We start from the raw sequence: 21781 nt of genomic DNA, 5'->3' as shown, positions 1-21781 counted from the left end.
ACAATTTAGTGTTATTCAATCCATTCGAAGCTCAGCTAAACAATGAGACGATAAAACTAAACGGGCAAAGGATAAAATTCAATCTTATATATATATAAAAAAGCCAATTAGTTTACATTTGTATTATATATGTATATATTTTTATATGTGTATATATATATATATATATATATATATATATATATATATATATATATATATTACACAGTATATATATGTATATATATATATATATATATATATATATATATATATATATATATATATATATATATATATATATATATATATATATATATATATATATAAGAAAAGAGTAGTGAACTGGAAGATTAATACAGATTTATATGAATAACTTAGAGATGAAAATGATGACGGAACAAAATGGTAAATATGATGAACTTAATCAATTATAACAGGGAAAGTGAAAAAATTTTACTTAATATAAAAGGAAAGTAATAAGATTAAAACTGAAAATAAGGAAAGAGAGAGATGAAATAAAAAAAAAGGGACGCAGCAAGAGAAAAGAACTCTAAGTCCAAAAAGCATGCAACGTGAAAGAATTCATTTAACAACCATAATGAGTAGAAACAGGGGATGAATAATAGAACAGACGTGAAAGGAAAGTCAGCAAAACAATAAACCAAAGCCATAAGAGAATATGATATGCAAAAACTGCGCATATCGGGTAAAGGTTGTAAGAGCCTAAAAAAGGAAGGACGCGTCGAGAAAGAAGAATTAAATAGCCGAGCAGGAGAGGAGAGACAGCGCAGAATATAAATTGCGAAGGTATAAGCGCATGCATACTAACACCTCGGAAAGAGCGCCAAAGGAAATAAATGTGGACCCTAAGATAAATGAACGGCAAACTGTGCAAACCGACAAATGGAGATGGATGCTTAGCGTAGGGCAAGAAAATAGAAAGAACCAAAAGAAACTACGAGTCTGCATCTTTTTCTTTTATTCGGATCTATTCACTTAATTTGAGAGTGATCTATATATATGAGGAATTAGAAGCTACGTAAATTTAGTCTTGTAATAAAACTGGTTTTATTGCTTATCGGTTCCTTCAGTTTGAAGGAAATTTCTTCTAAATATTTCTTCATCCCAAATATGTTCTTTAATTTGCATGCAGAAATATTGCCTATCAGCATAAGCAACATCGCCACTAGCCTTTCCTGTGCTTTATCTTTTACAAATCTCCACCCATTTCCAGCCTCCATTCTCAAAGATCATAAAATCTATTAGAAGGAGGTCTTGGTCATCTAACTCTTCTGGTGCCCACAGTAGCCCCGCTGACACTATCACGTAATATTCTCTCTGGGGCTGTGCGACGGACATGTCCAAGCCATTTCCATCTTCTTTTCATCAATATCTCAACATATCGACTTTCGTAATTTCCCTTGTGGTATCATTTCTAACTATCCTACCACCTGTGTAGAAAAAGTCTTCTTACGGCTTCCTTCTCAAATCGACAACATCTTTTGATATTGTTTTAATCCCTTAATGATTTTGTCCGTATAGTTAAACAGATAATTTTTTACACAAGTATAATCTTACTTTCATAAACAATTCTAGTCTATTTGATTTCTAAATTTTATTGAGCATGCCCACTGTTTGATTTGCTTCTTTTAGAGGACTTAAGCTAATATCGTAAGTATACTGCAAACTGAACACAAATTGAAAGCTGTCAATTTATTCGTTTTTGGTACAGAATTTAAAGACAATAGTTACAGAACATAAACATTATTATGTTAAAATGGATAAAAACGCAAATGGTTTCAAGATCTATTCTTCTTTGATACGGTTAGATAGGTTCGAATATATTACATTTTGTTAAGAACTCGTTTAGGTAATGCTAAACAAGACACACACATACACATATATATGAACATGCATGTATTGTATGTATGTGTGTATATATACACACACACACACACACACACACACACACACACATATATATATATATATATATATATATATATATATATATATATATATATCTATCTATATATCTATATATGATACCTCAAGGTTTCGGAAGTCTATTCCCCAATATGCAAACCATCAGAGCAAATTTGGTTTAATCCTGTTCTGTATTGAATTTCCTTATGCCTATGCAATTCAATCCCATCGGCTCTTCCTCGTGAAATACTACGGCCATTTGTTGTAGTTCTCACTTGAACGCGTCTAGCCGGGATGAACGTCCTCTATTTCTTCATGTAAAAAATAACAAAATCTCCAGAGTCTTTTGAGCCTCTATTTTTCTTTCCCCAATCATTGTTTACTTTTATATCTCACTCTTACGCACTCCTTGCTCAAGGGCAATTTATTCACTTTTATTGCCCGTTCTCTCAGAATTCAGGTCACTGACTCAGCTCAGCAAGTATTCTAGTTTCACTCTTTTTAAGGAATGAAATTAATATCCTCCAACACTAGGTCACTTCAAGATTACATCACTGATTCACTGGGGGTTGGTTGTAATTGCAAACATCCGTTATTTGTAACATCTCTGCTATTTTACTTCATACCGCTATCACAGATTTTTTCTTTTCGAATTATAGTCGTTTCGAATAGCTTGTCTATAATAACATTACTTCTCTTTGGTAGCCTATAAATAACGTTTTCCATCATGATAATAAATATCTTTCCATCTTAGGTTAAAAGACATTTTTTTACGTGTGTATTTATTAATTCATTCCCATATTTCGAAAAACCCTCTTTCCTCACTTTCATTCTAACCCATCAGCGTTTTCTTTCCCTTCTCCCCTCTCTATTTCTCTCTCTCTCTCCCTTCATTTTTACTCCTTCTTTCAGTCACACACTTTCAGCCACCTGACGGATGACAACTCGGCCCTCCATCTGGGTGGTCGTCTGGCCTCGTAATTCACACTTTATTCCTTCGTCTACTCCTTCCGTTGCCACGCCTTCGGAGAGGGGAGGAAATTCTCTCTCTCTCTCTCTCTCTCTCTCTCTCTCTCTCTCTCTCTCTCCTTTCTTTCTCTTTTTTTATTAACGGCTAGGTGCAATTCCAATGAAGATTATATATATATATATATATATATCTCCTTTGCTTTATCTTATATATTTTTACACATATGTGTGTAAATATATAATATATATATATATATAATTCCAATGAATATATATATATATATATATATATATATATATATATATATATATATATATACACATATGTATGTTTTATATATATATATATATATATATATATATATATATATATATATATATATATATATATATATGTGTGTGTGTGTGTGTGTGTGTGTGTGTGTGCGTCTTGAGTATGTTTTCTGTGGGCAAGGTACAGAAGATCTGATTAAGATTAATTTATTTTTTACTGTTCTATCAGCTAACCCTGAACATTTACCAGCTGAACAATATATCCTATTGTGAAGCTTTCTCATCAACTGATGCCTGCAAAAGTACAGCCATTAACTACTGGAAGGACGAAGAACACAGATACGGGACAAAGAAGTAGTTTTAAAGGTGACAAATGAAAGAAAGTGATTTAGCAAAAGGAGATAAAGGCATCATCACTGGAAAGGATTTCGAAATGAATAATGTCCCTTTCCCTGTTCGGCTTCACGGAGAACTTCAACAGACTGACTCTCTCTCTCTCTCTCTCTCTCTCTCTCTCTCTCTCTCTCTCTCTCTCTCTCTCTCTCTCTCGTCTAGATGGGTGTCCCTATTTATCTCAATAGTGAATTATAGGTGAGCTCCTTTGCCAATGCCTTGCATAGGTATTGACAGCGACTTGAGAAAAATGAGAAAGGGGTGTTCCTTAGGGACGTTTAAGAGGAATTGAGAAATTTACTGAGAACATCAGAAAACAGAATGAATAAACTTACATTAAATGGGAAATAGCACTGAAGGGTATGAATTCTGATTCAGCATTCGTATTAATACATCTCCGTCAATTATAATTTTCAGAAAACAATTTTAAAAAAAAGTCATTGCTGATAAAACACATATAACCTCATTTTTTAAATCCTAATAAATTAGAAGCTTACAATACATTAATAAAATGATAAATAATTAAAACCTGTGTTTCCCATTCTTTTGTCCTCCCTTTAAGTATCAGCAGCATATTTCTGCTTAGTCTTGTTACATTCAACTGAATAAAATGTCCAAATATTTTGTGCTTTTCTTTATATTTCACGACAATTTTGATTTCTATCTTTCTGTCTAGCATTACATTACGATATTTATTACCAGGAGCTAATCATGGTATGAAAAGAAATAACTCCCGTTATTTCTGGTCTTTACTTCTTTAAATAAATACGGTGTACATTCAAATACACAAACATACACACATTTTTACATTGACATGGGCGTATACCTACCTACCTACATACATACATACATACATAATCTCTAGTCTGGGTCGCTGTTTTTAATGAGAATTTTCCCAGGTGATTAGTACGGCTCATAGCACGATTTGTTTTCTCTTAATTTTTCTTTATAGACGGATGCCCTTCTTGACTCCAGCCCTCCATATTTGTCTGGCTTGGGAAATAATGTACTTTATATATATATATATATTTATATATATATATATATATATATATATATATATATATATATATATATATATATATATATTTATATTTTTACCTGGGGAAGAATATGAAACTTACCATGGGGGTTTCAGTTCTGTCTGCAGGTGTGAATTCAGATAAACATCATAAGAGGAAATTAGGTTGAAGACTCTATTCAACAGGGAAAGTTCAGATAAACACTTGGGTTCACTTAAAATCACTTATATTTACATTTAACAAATTAAATCAGAAGAATGGGGAATTTGCAAAACCAGACAGGTGAAACAGGTACCTGTTGAATAACTAAAATTACAGTAATTTACACAATAACAGAAATAGGGGAAAAATCCACTTTGCAGAACACCATTGGGTGAGGGGCAGTGGTTATTATAACCACGGCACAAGCACAGGGGTGAACAGATGATTCCACAGTTAGCAACTCCGTCTGCAAACGAGAATGCATCAGTTACTTACACAGACATAGGTAGCATAATTAGGGAATCGAGGGGGGCGGGGTTGCACGTAAGATGCCAAAGCAACCCATTCTAGGCACTAGTATGGTATACATGTGAACACTAAATATTTACTTTCTGCACTAGACAAATCAGGTCTCGTGAAAGTATCGCACGTCAGAAAGGAAAATAAATTCAGTGGAAGAATAATAGATTCGTGACCGATTCAAAACCTCGCCTTGGGTACTTTACTTTTCCGTCAGAGACCTGGGACCTCGTCTCCAGCACCAGCAGGGAGGTCATGAACTAAGGGCTTTCACCACAAAGAAAGACTCCGGCTCAAAGCAGCCACATGGGAAGAATCAGGGTTCTGATGTAGTGGATGAGACAAGGGACAAGTGTATGGATTCTGGGGACAGGCTTTCTGACGAGTACTGCCTGGGCATCGTCTTTTAAGACCTCAACAGATTATGATTCCTCTCCTCTCAGATGGCAGTGCCTGCTCGCCTCATGGTCTGTTTTCTATGCTTTCCCTGCTTTCACCACGTGGTATTCCCTGGCCACGTGTTGATTCTGTTGTTAAGGTCCAAGCATTTTTTTCTTTTGGAATTAATCCCCTTCGTTGGCTCGTCTATGCCCCAGGCAGGGATTTGGCTTTCCGGAAGGCGGTACCTGAGAGAGGTTCGAGCAGTCACTAGGTCAAGGAGGAGGATTAAGAGATTATTTTTAAGGGGTGATGAATGAGAGATTCTCCCTGTAAGGGGCAATGTTTTCCCTTAACCTGTCTCTGTTAGTCAGCAGTGTTATTAATGCGAGTACCTTTATTTTAATAGAATACGTGAATTACGTTAACGTGGTGCATCATTGCACTCCTAGAGGGAGAGGTGACTTTCGTGCAAAAAAAAAAAAACAAACTATATATATATATATATATATATATATATATATATATATATATATATATATATATATATATATATACACACACACACATACACGAGCATATACATAACATTAGGCCATTAAATAGACACAAAACCCATGAATGCAATTCAGAATATTGAAAATTATTAATGCTATGAATAGTTCAAGATTAAGCAGTTAACTTGCCGACGCTAAATACTGCACAAAATATACATGAATGAAGTGATTTAGAAGCACACACTATTAAGTAAAGTTGCTGGTATGCCCAATTGAATAAGGCTGGGTAGCACTTAATAATGCTTTGTTCAACTCTCGTCTGGGCAGTGTTAAACAGAGTATGATGACGGTAACTTCATGTTGTGCTTCGCATGTGTTGCAAACTTTCAATCTTTCAATGGTGTAGCCTGAAAGGTAGGCAAGAACGAATCAGCCATTCACAAAGAAAGGTAAATGGAAGAAAATATTCCTGGAAGTAAGAGTTGATCCAACAACAGCAATAAAGGTCACTCAGGTTCCCTACACAAAACTTACTAAGAGCGAAATGCTTTTAGTAAAAAGCGTGTCCCAAAATACTTGAAAATGCTGAATTACGGGATCACTGTAGCCATTATAAGGCATAGATCTGGTGGGTGTAATCAGCAGGCCACATACTAAAACCAGCTAAGGAAAATACTTAACATTTTAACATCAATACGAAGATATGTCAGAATAGTATTTTGAAAATTGTATTTGCACAGAACCCCCAAAAAAACAATGATTTTTGGTGTAGCCGTGGGTTCGCGCTAACTGTGATCTCACAAATATGGGTTCTAACCTACGAGGGAAGAATTTTTGCATACCTTTCCTTTCTGATTTCAGTGGTGTCATTGCAAAGAGCATCTAAACTCCACGAAATCCTAATTACAAAATACTGATATGATGAATGTAACTAGTGGATTCCCCATTTCAGCATGAAAACAAACATAAGCTTAAGGTAAGAAATAGTTAGTTTAGCTCAAGTAAAAATCAATTGAATTTGACAGTTAATGGTATAAGTGCATATCAGCTGAAAATGTTTATTCCCCTCGTTGATGAAGTAAGCTGGCACAGACTTTGGTGTTCTAACCAATGTGGGTTCGAATACCGCATGGGAAGAACTTTTTCATCAATTAATTTTCGATTTTTCTTTTCACTTTTAATGGAAAACATCTGTCAAAAATATTCAGAAATGTAGAAGTAATTAGATTATTTGTAACTATTATATAAACACATCCGGTGAAAAATGAAACCATTACACTAATTATATATATATATATATATATATATATATATATATATATATATATATATATATATATATATATATATATATATATATATATATATATATATGGATGGATCTTCTGTGCAGAAACCTCATACAGCTCAGGATATGTACATATATACTAGCTGACCAACCGGCGCTGCCCAGACATTCGATAAATTATCTCTCTCTCTCTCTCTCTCTCTCTCTCTCTCTCTCTCTCTCTCTCTCTCTCTCGCTTTCTCCTCCCGAACACCCCATCTTCTCTCTCATCTTCTCCTCTCACTCCCTTTCTCACTCTCTCCTAACACACCCATTCACTATTATAGAATTCAACAACCTACGGCTGTAAATTCACGATCAAGTTTATCTGTCATTTCTTCTGTCAGTTCATCGAAACTGCTGTTAAAACTTACGTGTAGACAACAGTTTGTGGGCGAAGACAGTCCACTCACCAGAACAGATGAACTGATGGTATTGCCTAAATATTTTCCAACCAACTGACAGGTAATTGCACATGTGGACAGGTTAGTGCCAATTTCATGACAGTTTCCCACTGTATTTCATCTTGGAATCATCTCAGACGCTCTGATCAGAATATGAATAAATCATGTATAGGCTTCATTCATTTCACTGTTAGACCCTTCAGTGCTATTTGTAGGCCATTATAAGTCCAAATCATACAATAATAACCTAAAACAATTTGTCCATGTGATACAGACAATTTGGTATAAGCCTGGGCCAATGATGTCTCTTTATATGTGTTACTACAATGAAAGTAAACTTCACTGTCCAATTTATAAATGAGAATAGACATCTTTTTTTGATAAATATTTAGTCTATACTCTGTTACACCTTTTTAGTTCTTTCCTATTAGTAAGTGAATTGCTGCAAGAGTTAGCCTTCCACCCCTCATCATATTAAGAAAAAAAGTGACAAAACACTTTCCTATATGGCTAACTTCAACTCGTGATACGTATTTTTTATATTGGTTAGGGACGTTTTTAATATAACATGGTAATTACAACTCATTATCTTTACAACGACATCAAATTCCATAATGTAGAATAGTATATAAACTTGGTCAATTCATACAATAAAGTAATCATGAATGAAACAAAATCTTTCCCTTCTTGGAGCAATGTTAGGCAATCAGTATTCATTGCTTTGAATAAATATGCATTGATAAAAGATAGAAATGAATATATAACATTCTAGTATATAACCATAAACAATTCTGTTTTCTTAAATGATGGGAATACTATTCCATACTGTGTATGATTACATCAGTAAAAGGTAATATTTAACTTGGTGTGTAAGCCATGAGCACTTCGAGTTACTCGAAGTGCAGTAGTTGCCATTTCTTAATTTAATCCCTATTTGCATCCTATACATTTACCCTCCAAGTGCCTTTTGGAAAGTATTTCCAAATGTAACGATCTACATTCGTGTAAAATTTTAATCTAGAATTTTCAGTCATTATTTTCCAGGTAATCAGTACCAAGCAACATGAAAAGAAACTTATCTCCCGTATGCAATGAAGTTTTTTGTCAACTCGCACGATAATTAATTCCAACTGTCAACCACTTCCACTTTGTTCCGTTATAAATTGTTGTTCTTCTCTCTAGGTAATAATTTAGTAATAAACCTCAAGGATAGAGATAGAGACAGATTTCACTCCAGTGTTTGAGCGATGCCTTGAGAGAGAGAGAGAGAGAGAGAGAGAGAGAGAGAGAGAGAGAGAGAGAGAGAATTTGGTAGTGGTTTCTGCTGGCTGAAAGCATCGTGTTTAGCCACTACTACGCATGTGCGGACTTGGTTTCGCTTATCATGGAAAGAAATTATCGATTTAGGTGTTCAATGTAGATTTTATTGAGGTAATAAACAATTATATTAATTATTATCATAATTTATGATCAAAATTCATGTAAATTCTGATAAAAAATTTATGTTATAGGGGATTTATTTTTGTAGGTTAATCATACTTCTGGCAGTGCCAGAAGAAAAATTGAAGTGTCAAGTGAAAAATAAGAATAAACCTAGAAAACTGAAGGAAAAGGCGACGTAAAAATAAGAATTCATTTGTTTTGTCTGTGTTTGTATGTCTGTCATGGAGTAGGGGTTTGATTTTAAGTTATAAACATTTCTGGGGTGACACAGAGGCCATGTGCAAAATTTTGTGTGGGTCTGTCAAGCGGTTCAGATTTCTATAGTGGACAAACAAATATACAAACATTCACTTTTATAAATACTGATATACATATATATGTGGAAAAAATGAAGGTCGAAAGGCTGGTGAAAAGAATGTGTAAACCGGATGTGATTTGACTGAAGGAAACAGGTGGAACAAGAAAAGGCTGGATAGATGATCTAAAAGAGACACTGGAAGAGAACAGCGCTGTAAGCAGAAAGTGTGAGAACTGATTGCCACAGTTTGAGTATGAGGTAAAACGTGCTGCTATTAAGCCTTTTGTGTCGGCGTGCAGGAACCATCGAATGTTGTATGAGGTTTCTACACAGGTGATCCGTCCATATATATATATATATATATATATATATATATATATATATATATATATATATATATATATATATATATATATATATATATATATATATATATATATATACATATATATATATATATATATATATATATATATATATATATATATATACATATACATATATATATATACATATATATATATATTTATATATACATATATATATATATTATATATACATATATATATTACACACACACACACATATATATATATATCCTTCCTTAAAAAATCACAGTAGATGCACGTGACATCAGTGTGTAAGCGAATTCCACAGGAAAATGACGGGCAGAAGTTCAGTACCAAGGGCTTTCACGTTTATTAACGCATCGTCTGGACACAAATGAGACACAGGTGAAAAGGTTACAAAGTAAACAAAAAGAACAAGAAAATAAGATGGTCAATTGTCAAAGGGTAATAAACAGAGAAAGATAATCCAGGATAATCAGGGATCAAGTAGACACAACTAAAACCATTGTCTCAAAAAATTCCATGTACATAATGCTAAGGACAGGAGATAAGGGATTACCGGTAGCCATGCCCAGTTTTTTTAGACAAATTCTTACCAATAATTTTGCCCCGAAAAGTTATATGATATAGGTATGAGGATGATATCTTCTGTATTTGACCAGTTCACGAAAATCTCCAGGAATTTCTGGTTAAGCTAAATAATTTAGTCTCTTCTATAAAATTTACCGTAGAGGAAGAAAGAAATTGTATTTTGAATTTTCTTGATGTAACTGTCCATAAACAGGATAGAAATTTCACCTTAAAGATCTTTCGAAAATCAACAAACATTGCCTCTTTTGTTCATTATTATTACAATCATCATGAAAATGTTAAATTCTCTGTCTTTTCTGGAATGTTCTTAAGGGATTTACGCGTTTGTAGCCCGCAGTTCATTGATGAATGATCAGAACTATTTATGATATGGCTTTGAAACTAAAATACCCAAGGACCTTTGTAGATGTAGCATGGAAAAGAGCCATGAAAACATTTTATTTAACTAATAACAACAAATTACCGTATGATGAAAGGTTTTTACAAATTCCTAGAATTTTAAAGCTTTTCAAAATAAATGTTGTTTTCACTAATTTTAATGTTAAGAATCTAGTAATAAAAAATTCTCCTAGAGATGTTTCTGGTTGCATCTAAGAAATTCCTTGTAAAAATTGTGATAAAATGTATTATGGACAAACTGGCAAATCACTTTCACACCGAATCAAACAACACCAATATTCTATGAGAACTGGCCAAATATCGAATGCATTATTCGTACATATGAGAGATTTAGGTCATCTTATTAACTGGAGTGAAGCATGATCTTTAGTCCCGAGCAACGTCAAAGTTAAAAGGAATATCATTGAATCTTGTTTTATCAAGTCAAGTAATGAAAGTGTTCTAAATTTAAGTCTTGGTTAGTTCTAACTTGATGCCTTACTAAATTAAAAAAGTTGTTGATAAATACAAGCAAAATTAGTATTCAGTTTTATACATGTCATTTTACTGTGGATTCGTATATATATATATATATATATATATATATATATATATATATATATATATATATATATATATATATATATTAGTGTGTGTGCATATGACAGGAGATAGAAAGAGAAAGAGAAAATGAGCGTCCTGGTTTCATTCAAAAGGAACAGAATCTTGCACCATTTTGATGCTACCATCTCCAAAAGAAAACAAGGTTTATGATTATGTATGTATATGTACATATGTATGCATATATAAAATACACCATTCTGACGCTACCATTTCCAAAATGAAAAAGGTTATGATTATATATATATGTATATATATGTTATATATATACAGTATATATATATATATATATATATATATATATATATATATATATATATATATATATATATTGCGTGTATATATATATAATAAATATTCATTAAACCTTCATTCATTTTGGAAATGGTACCATCAAAATGGTGCAGCTTTCCGTTTCTCAGGAAGTCTTCAGCGATGAGGTTTATCATCCCACTCCCTTATTCTTAAACCCAGCAAACGATGGTGCCCATTTACATGCCACAATCAATGTTATCCATAAAATATTCGGTCTAATAAGTCTATATTAGAAGATTTTCACCTAGGGTTGAATGTAGCATGACAACATTCTGTATGACAATCGTCATCATGTGTTACTTCGGTCCATGTCTAATCGAGAAGTTGGGTAAAACGACCAGAAATCTAAGGCGTGCAGTCTGCCCCTGGTAACACCGTGCTAACTGTGTAATTACGAAGTCCCAGCTTCTCTGAATATCTCAGTTTCTTGGTTTGTCGTACCTGCGTCTTTCACCAATCTAATATTGTGTATAACAACGAAAAATTCCTTGTTTTTAATTATCAATATATATATATATATATATATATATATATATATATATATATATATATATATATATATATATATATATATATATATATATATATATATATATATATATATATGTGTGTGTGTGTGTGTGTGTGTGTGTATGTGTGTGTGTGTGTGTGAGCTTTGAAAATACACGAACAGACTTTAGATTTACTAAATAAACCATAAACGTTTCAAATTTTCATTCAGCTGTTGATTAGTTTCAGAATTTATACTTTGCCGACAGGCAAACGCTCAATTAAAATAAGTGCAAAATGAAATAACACAACAAAGAGATTTCCAAAATACAACAGGGTCTTTCCTTTGATAAAAGACGATGACAAAATACGTATTAATTCCAAATTCCAGGAGAAATCTCTCATACCGATTGATCTCTCTGCCACAGCCTATTATTCTTGTTTTATTGTGATCCACATCTATGATACATAATATTTCTCAATTCAGCGACGCTTCAGAATGTGGGCTTTACAATATAATTACGATAAATGTTTATGCTACCAACGTTATTAATAGTTTTCGTTTATTCACGTCTACATTGGGGATATGCGTATAGCAAAAACAATTTTACCACATTATGTCGATTGTTCTACTTTCCTATTTTTTCGGGCCCCATTATCAGAATACGTTTTAGGTTTTCTTTAGAATGAACAGACACACCTCCAGTTGCTAGACTAATTGTTGCGAAACAAACATTAGGATTATATAACCGACTACGTTGACATACACTATTAGAAGCGGGAGGGCCAGAAAACACACAGATATAGATTATTTATACACCGCCCACATACACAGACATATTATATATATATATATATGTATATATATATATATATATATATATATATATATATATATATATATATATATATATATATATATATATATATATATATATATATATATATATATATATATATATATATATATATATATATATATATATAGAGAGAGAGAGAGAGAGAGAGAGAGAGAGAGAGAGAGAGAGAGAGAGAGAGAGAGAGAGAGAGGTGAATATATAAATAAATCAAAGATTTTATATATATATATATATATATATATATATATATATATATTATATATATATACTGTATATATATAAACAGATTTCGTTGACCCGTTAATGTTCATACAAAAGCCGAGCAGTTTAATAATGCACACCGATAGAAATGTATTGAAATAACCGAAACTTACGGGGTTATTTAATTTTTAATAACTTACACCAAATTCAGTCTGATTGGACATTAATCCATTTTAGTCAGAAAATGGTTATCTTTTCAATAAAAGTGTTCCATTAACGTAAAATTATTCGAGCCACTTAATCAACTTCAATTCTGTAAACAAAGTAGCAGCTTCAGAAGCCACGCCTTCACTACTCTTAATTCAGTATAAACAAACAAATGAATGTCTACCAAAGCATATTTACGATAAAATCGCTACCATTCTGATTTTAAGTGAAAACAGTTAATTTTTAACTGCTGCAATCCTAAACGACAAGAGAAATCGTGTTTGTTTACCTTTGAAAAATATTAACAAAATGGTTCAGTCTACAAAAGTAAAAAAATATGAAAACGTACGGTTTCAGTTCCCGAGTTTTTTTTTTTTTTATAAATAGAATATGATTGCTCTGTATTCTCTTCATGGGAAGTTAGTTGGACATTTTGGTACCAAATGCTCTCCTTATGATTTATTTGAGTAAATCATTGTTCACTGAATTAGATTCTAGTAACGTTGAAAGCTGAGAAACAGAAAAATATAAAGAAAACTGGATAAAACACTTAGACAGAAAAAGATTGATGTATAGGGACTGGAATCAGAGTAAAAAGGATAATGGCATTAAACAACTGATTATTTATCTGAACTTGGTCAAAAGGCACAGTGATAAATAAACAATGACAAGAATGGAGAGGGACTAATGTTGTTACATCTGCTCATTATGTGGTGAAAGAAAATTTAAAATTAATAAAAGGGGTATCTGGAGAGGACGTGGCGAAATGTCAGTATAAATGTAATAAAATCAAGTGAATTTAAAAAGGGAAAAAAGAATATATACTATTTAAGGAAAAGATGGACACCTTTCACCTCAGGTGTCCATCTTTTCCTTAAATAATATTCTTTTTTCCTTTTTAAATTCACTTGATTTTATACACATTTATACTGACATTTTCGTCCTCTCCAGATACCCCTTTATTAATTTTAAATTTTCTTTCACCACATAATGAGTAGATGTAAACATTAGTCCTCTCATTCTTGTCATTGTTTATTTATCACTGTGCTTTGACCAAGTTCAGATAAATAATCAGTTGTTTAATGCCATTATCCTTTTACTCTTGATTCCAGTCCCTATACATCAATCTTTTTCTGTCTGAAGTGTTTTATCCAGTTTTTTTATATTTTTCTGTTTCTCAGCTTTCAACGTTACACTAGAATCTAATTCAGTGAACAATGATTTACTCAAATAAATCATAAGGAGAGCATTTGGTACCAAAATGTCCAACCAACTTCCCATGAAGAGAATACAGAGCAATCATATTCTATTTATAAAAAAAAAAAAAACCCGGGAACTGAAACCGTACGTTTTCATATTTTTTTTACTTTTGTAGACTGAACCATTTTGTTAATATTTTTCAAAGGTAAACAAACACGATTTCTCTTGTCGTTTAGGATTGCAGCAGTTAAAAATTAACTGTTTTCACTTAAAATCAGAATGGTAGCGATTTTATCGTAAATATGCTTTGGTAGACATTCATTTGTTTGTTTATACTGAATTAAGAGTAGTGAAGGCGTGGCTTCTGAAGCTGCTACTTTGTTTACAGAATTGAAGTTGATTAAGTGGCTCGAATAATTTTACGTTAATGGAACACTTTTATTGAAAAGATAACCATTTTCTGACTAATATGGATTAAGGCCTTTAGAGTCAACAGGAGATATTTTTGGGCATACGAGGGCAAAAAGAAGGAATAAAAGCAGTAAACGGCCAGAATTAAGCAATTTAGTACAGTACAAAAAATTATTATTTCAGGTGCTACTATATGACAAAAGAGATCGTGTACATGTATACAAGAGTGGGGTAGTCAAGAACAGAGAGAAATATGGGATGCACAAATTCAAAATATAGGGTGGAATGAGCAAGTACATTCAGAGGTTGCTTTTTGAGGAAGTCCATAAGCAAATGTATAATCAGAATCAAAGATGCTTTACATACCTCAGAGCCGATGGAGTTAGTAACTTGAAGACTTGTTGAATGTAGAGGATTAAAACGAATGTGAATTAAGGGATTCAAGAGTAGATGAGGCAGAGTGAATGTGGAAATGTTTGTGATGGTGACTACTGAATATGCAAGGACAACTAAGAGGCTGAAACTGTGATTAGAAGGCATACCAGTGTGTTAATGTATACCTAGATGCGGGAGAGGTTCCAAAGGAATGACAAAGAGGAATAATTGTTACTTTGTACAATGGCAAAGGTGAAAGGGGTAACTAAAAGAATTATAAGTAAATAATATCTCTTAATATGAGGGGGAAGGGGATGGCACATATTCTTTCAGAAGGGAGGACACCTGAAAGAAAGGCTGATAGGGTATGAACAGTTGTGTATTGAGTTGCTTATCAAGTGTTTTTCTTAAAAAAATTATATGAAATTTTGCAAGAACGAAAATGCTGCCTATGACATACTTGAAAACCTGCAAAAATGTTGACGATAAAACTAACAGATCTACAATGTGGCAGTTGTAGAGGATGTATGGTGGGAAATCTAATTCGCAGAGATCAATTACAAGTTGTTATGATGAAAGTAAAGCATGTTGTGCACTATGGAGACATGACAGTGACTGTTTACATGAGGAAATGGCCTACAAAAAGGCGTCTTACGTCTTCAAGATTATCAAATATCTTTGAGGACGGGGTGACACAATAAATCTGAGAAAGGACGTTAGAAAATAGTATAAAATTACCAACTGATAAAACAGATTGTGAGACAGCTGATGACTGGAAATGATACAATGTTGATAGGGGACTGTGAGTGAAACATTTTAAAAGTGTCTGCAGAAGACTAAAGTTGAATGTTAAAATGAGTGTAAATGAACAAGGTAATGGAAAGACTGTAGATGAATCAAACTGGGTCGTTCCTTCAGGTATTAGAGAATGCATGTAATGGATGATGATAGTGGAAAAGTCTGTAAAAACCACAGTTAGGAATGTACGAAGAGCCAACACTCCTTTAAAAAAAGCAGTGTTTATGTTGAATGTGTATGAGAGAAATGCTACAGCTAGTGAGATGAACTGTTTGTGTAGTTTATATAGCATAAGACTGAAATGGTGACATGTGATGGCATGTAAATAAAAAAAAACAGGTAAAGGGTTAGGACTGGTGAAAAAGATGAATCAGGGTGGTTTGAGGTGATTTAAAAATGCAAAAAGAGAGGAGACGATGGACTGGTGAAAAGAGTATAATTTGGAATTATTGAAAGGAAAAAGCAGAGGAACAAACTGCTGGACAGACGGTGTGGAAAATTTATCAGAATACAATGGATCTTACAATCCGAGAAGCGAGCAAGTGTATGCAACGAGAGGTGAATGGTACATCGTGTAGTGGGGTTTGAAATGCTGCAGGTGAAGTAGCTAATTTTTTTTATAATTTTCTCACAGCGGGTTAAGCCACGATGAGCATGACTGTGGCAGTAACTTTTACAATTTTTCTTTCTTCTAAATTGTAACTACCTCCCGTTGCAGGAAATGACTTAGCACGGGTATGAACCACCACTGTTATCCACCAATAAGATATAATTATAATTCACTGCTTAGCTCTACAGAGGTACAATGGGTTTTAACGGAACATCCCTAAATTATTGTCCCTGGACGAACTTTAGAAGTTGTGTACTTGAACGAACCATACCATTATTTTACCGGATATCAAATTTAAATAAACATGAAAATAGTAGTCGTTGCATATAACAGACCATTATGTAGCCCAACTTGAAATACTTTCTTACATACGGAAGAGCTTATTTTCTAGTTGATTAGTGACTATTTTGTCACTAAGTAAAGCATTTTACTTTTCTGTCCATTTTTTAATGCTGCTATAAAAATTATAAGAAAAGCTTAACCACGTCTAAAATGAACACAGACTAAAACCTGAACACAATAATACTAACTCGGCTTAAAATATAGAATAACAGCTAACAGAATTCTAAACAATTTTAATCACAAAAGATATGGACATTTTGACGATACATACACACAACACGTTAACCTGCTAATAAATGAACATTCACTAGCTAACTGAAGACCACCATCTAGTTCCCGAACCTTTCGAAATTACCTTAGCTCTACATACAGACAAAACTTGCTGAAACACAACAAAAGTCAATTACTGCATCTGCACTCTGCAGAACAATAAAATATAGAAGTGGTTATTAAGGTCAGGCATAAAAAATCACACCAGTAACTGAGGAGAGCAAAGACGTACTGTAAGTAGAAAAAGTCTGAGAGAGAACAAAATACCATGATATTCAGATATATTGTAATTAAAAAAACGAGTCGAACAGAGAGAGAGAGAGAGAGAGAGAGAGAGAGAGAGAGAGAGAGAGAGAGAGAGAGAGACAGAGAGAGAGAGCGGGGTATGATTACCCACCGTGAGTATGGGCATGTGTTGATGCTTGGTGTAGCGACAAGCTCGGCTTGAGCCAGACGTGAATGGGCCATTTTCAGATGTTTAAGGACCCATAAGCAGTTGCAATCGTTTGTGTTGAATAATAACCTCACTTATAAGTTGAGAGATCTTTTCATATTTTATGGTTACAATGTTTGGAGAAGGTAGACACTGATTGGCTATTTAGCTCTAATGTGACATCAAATGATAATATCTGTCTTCATTTACATATAATTGAGTAGCATTTATACATGTTGGCCAAAGTAAAAGGACAAACTTCGCTACATACTGACAAAGAGGAGAATTATATCAGTGCTACAAATAGTGATGATATTAATGTTTATGGGGATTTATTTTAGCAGCATAATCTTCATTTTGTATGACAATATTTGTCAACGTTTCACCATTCACCTTAAACAAGCTGGTCTACGGCTTTTCTTCAAGCCAACGATATATTTGGCAGTTGATGATCTATTAACAAGTTCCTTACATGCAAACAAAAATACGTTACTTTTATTTCTTTTTTATATTTGCTCCGTTGCCTATTTGTATAGAAACATAAATAGTTCTAACTTATACCCTTAGGAGTGTCTACATCAGCGTCTACCAGGCTAGAGCTGAGTGCTACACTAATTTCCTTATCCCAAATCAACAGCTTTTAGAACCCATCAACTATTAAACATTACGATTGCGCTGCGGTACGGTGACACTTAAGATACCATTTCGTCTCACTAAAGTGACGACGTATATCGTAACATGAAGTCATTATCATCCCAAATATCACGGATCATTTACCAGAAATAACATTTATTTTTCATACTATCCGTCAACTGACCATTTAAAATATTTGATTTTTGCAAATTCCCGGTGATTCATGAGGCATCGCGAGAATGAGACAGGTCGGCGATAAATTGGTTGGGAATATGTTTTAATCGTAGACCAAGATGGAGGAGTATTAAGACATATAGCTAATTCTAGCCGTTACCTGTTTCTCTAAAATCACAGATATCAGAGGTTACTATGATATCGCCATAATCACATTTTTCACTATTGATATTATTAGTATATATACCTCTCTACACTTCCAGTGAAAATCAAAAGTAGTCAACAATAAAAGCACAGCCACAATGAGTACACATAACTGTTCAACCCATGACTCCAAGGGCGTTTAAAGGTTAAGAGCCTTCTTTACGAACAATCTGTAGTAACAGTAAAAGTTTATAACCTCTTGGATAAACATAATGTTGATGCATGTTACAAATAAATTACAAACGATGCTAATAATCATTTCGTTTCCTCATGAAATATGTACTACGTTGTACTAAATCTTAACCAACCCTGATACATATGATCACTGAGTTTGAGCAACAAAGAAACCGACCTACATGTAGTACAACAAAGTAGCAGAAACTTTTCAGTAAAAAAGAATACCAAACATCCTTCAAAATTTATTGATTTATTTAAATTAAATGCAGATTTCCTTTGTATTGCAAATATAATTTTCCTTTTCTTTGCACGCAAAGCAATGTTGGAATTTTTCGCAGATTTCCAAATTACACATTTTTAGAATGGGTGTGTGTCTGTGTGGCAGGTACCATCCGAATTTACGAAACAGAAGTATAACAGTTTATTTTCATAATATCTCAACTTTTAAATAGGCTGGAACATTGATTTTAAGTGCTACTACTATATTTTCAAGATCAAGAAATCTGTTGGTGCTACCTAAAATGAGGATTAACTGACTAAAATGCGGGTTTTTTTAGTAAGGAATTAAAAAATTTGTCTTTCGAATTTAAAATTTAGCGAGTGGGGAACTTTCGATATTTCTGCGGCTATCTTCAACATCATTACAAGTATGTTCAGATCACAGTAAGATTGTGATGAAGCAACATTTTGTTCTTGAGTCTTACGTATCATAATAAACATTGTCCCTGCTTTCGTGTATCAAAGCTTGTAAATCGCTGTTGCACTGCAACTAATCAGTGCAGACGAAGTTTTAGGTCTGCATATACCAGAAGAACAGATTTACAACGGCATAGGACCTTCTTAATGATGGCCTTTAGGACCCTAAGTATTTGAGTCATCTCTTTTATAGAGGATGCAGTTGCAGATCCTGCAAAGCAGTGGCTGCCTGTGCCTATACCTTTGTTTTGGCATGGATTCAAGATTTGCTGCTAAAGAGATTCTTCCAACATTTCAGAGAGTGAAGAAGCACTTCTGAGATTCTAAATCCGATCAAGGGTAAGGGCACAGGCAAGCATTGCTTTGCAGGATGCCATGCAAAACAGAAACTTCAAACATTTGGAAGGCGTACTGAAACAAATGACCACAGAGGTCCTTTCCAGTCCCAAAGGCCATCACTGAGAGGGGTCAATGAAATGTAAATCTGATTATTCTACTGGCAGAAGTATCTATAGTTGACAATTTCAAGTCACGGTGCATAAAGGCGATTATGATGCATACAGAATGTTGGAAGCAAAAGGTTGCTTAATCATGGTCACACTATGGTCTAAAATTGCATTTTATGATTCTTAAACAGAAGCATCCGTGAAAATGTGTGTTTGCCATTCAAAATCAATATTCCGGCTTATTTAGAAGAAAAGATATTAATTAAAAACTTGTTTTACGGTGGTCATCTTGTAAATTCCAAAATGATCGCCCAATACCCACCTAGTCAAATTGAGCCATTGGTTTTCTGGTGCATTATACTACCCTTCCCAGACATGTATAGTTTTGTAACTCTAAAAAACAAAAAATCTAGCAAAGTTAAAATCAAGGCACAATGAACCTGACCTATGCCTGTCCTTTGGACCTAAAACGTTCATAAAGTTATTTTTTCTTGTAGTTTTAATTTTGTACAACTTAAATTATGAAGTATTACAGTTTTCTCTGGGTCCCTCGGCACAAACATGGAATCCTCATCCAGAACATTTATAAAATTAATCCCTTTTTTTTTTTTGGCTGAATTTCTTGCTGTTATATTGATCCTTACACAATATGTAGAAACTTTCTGAAGCCTATGTTTATCATTTCTTTTTTCTTTTAAAGGCTGACCAACATAAAAAATACTTGTGCCATCATCCAGTTTTGCGTCTCCCACTATGTCTATTAGTCTGCCAAACATTTACTGAAAGGAAGAGAATTTTAAAATCTCCACTTTATTCAGTGAGAACCTATTGATTTGATGCTTGGAATTCTCTCAGTCTGAAATCCATTTGAGACTCTAGTAAACCTTTATTATTCACTCATCGCCAAAGATTGAAAGCGATAATTACCTAACAGTATCATTACCCACAGTTTGTATCCACGCAAATATTCTATTCTATATTTCCGCCAAATTAATTCTCTATTTGTATATTTTATGTACTTGAATATGTGTTTAACCTTGTCTGAGAATAGATATACCTGTCATTTTTTAAGAAAATTGTTCAGATTAGGGTTCATTTAAAAATCTGGTCATTTAAGCACATTTCTTGGATTTTCATCTCATTCCTAACTCAAACTCTAGTTTTACAGCGTTTACTGAAGTACATAGAACCGTAAAGTTGTTTTGAATGAAAGGCGGCATGTGGAACATTAAATTTCAGCACTAATATTAGTCAAACCACAGTTATTTCCAAGAGTTCAAAATCGGACAAACCTATTGTTATGAAAAGATCTAGATAGCTGGTGTGAATTTTCCACATGAACTGCCTTTCCCATTAGAAGACTTCTTATCAAGTATTTTGGGCTGAGACTGCTATCCCATGCCAATCTACACCTTGTCTACGACTAAAGTCACGTGATGAACGAAAGATTTTATCGGAACTGCTCTTTATGCTTAATCCTCGCCAAGGAGTCGAATTCAACCCTCTTACTGCAGAGAGTCATAACCACTAAATTAGAATATTCACACACTCAAAATTATACGCACACGCATATATAAAACGCATACA

This window comes from Macrobrachium rosenbergii, chromosome 8 (genome assembly GCF_040412425.1).
Source record: "Macrobrachium rosenbergii isolate ZJJX-2024 chromosome 8, ASM4041242v1, whole genome shotgun sequence".
Classification (NCBI taxonomy): domain Eukaryota; kingdom Metazoa; phylum Arthropoda; class Malacostraca; order Decapoda; family Palaemonidae; genus Macrobrachium; species Macrobrachium rosenbergii.
Note: the sequence above shows the minus strand (reverse complement) of the source record.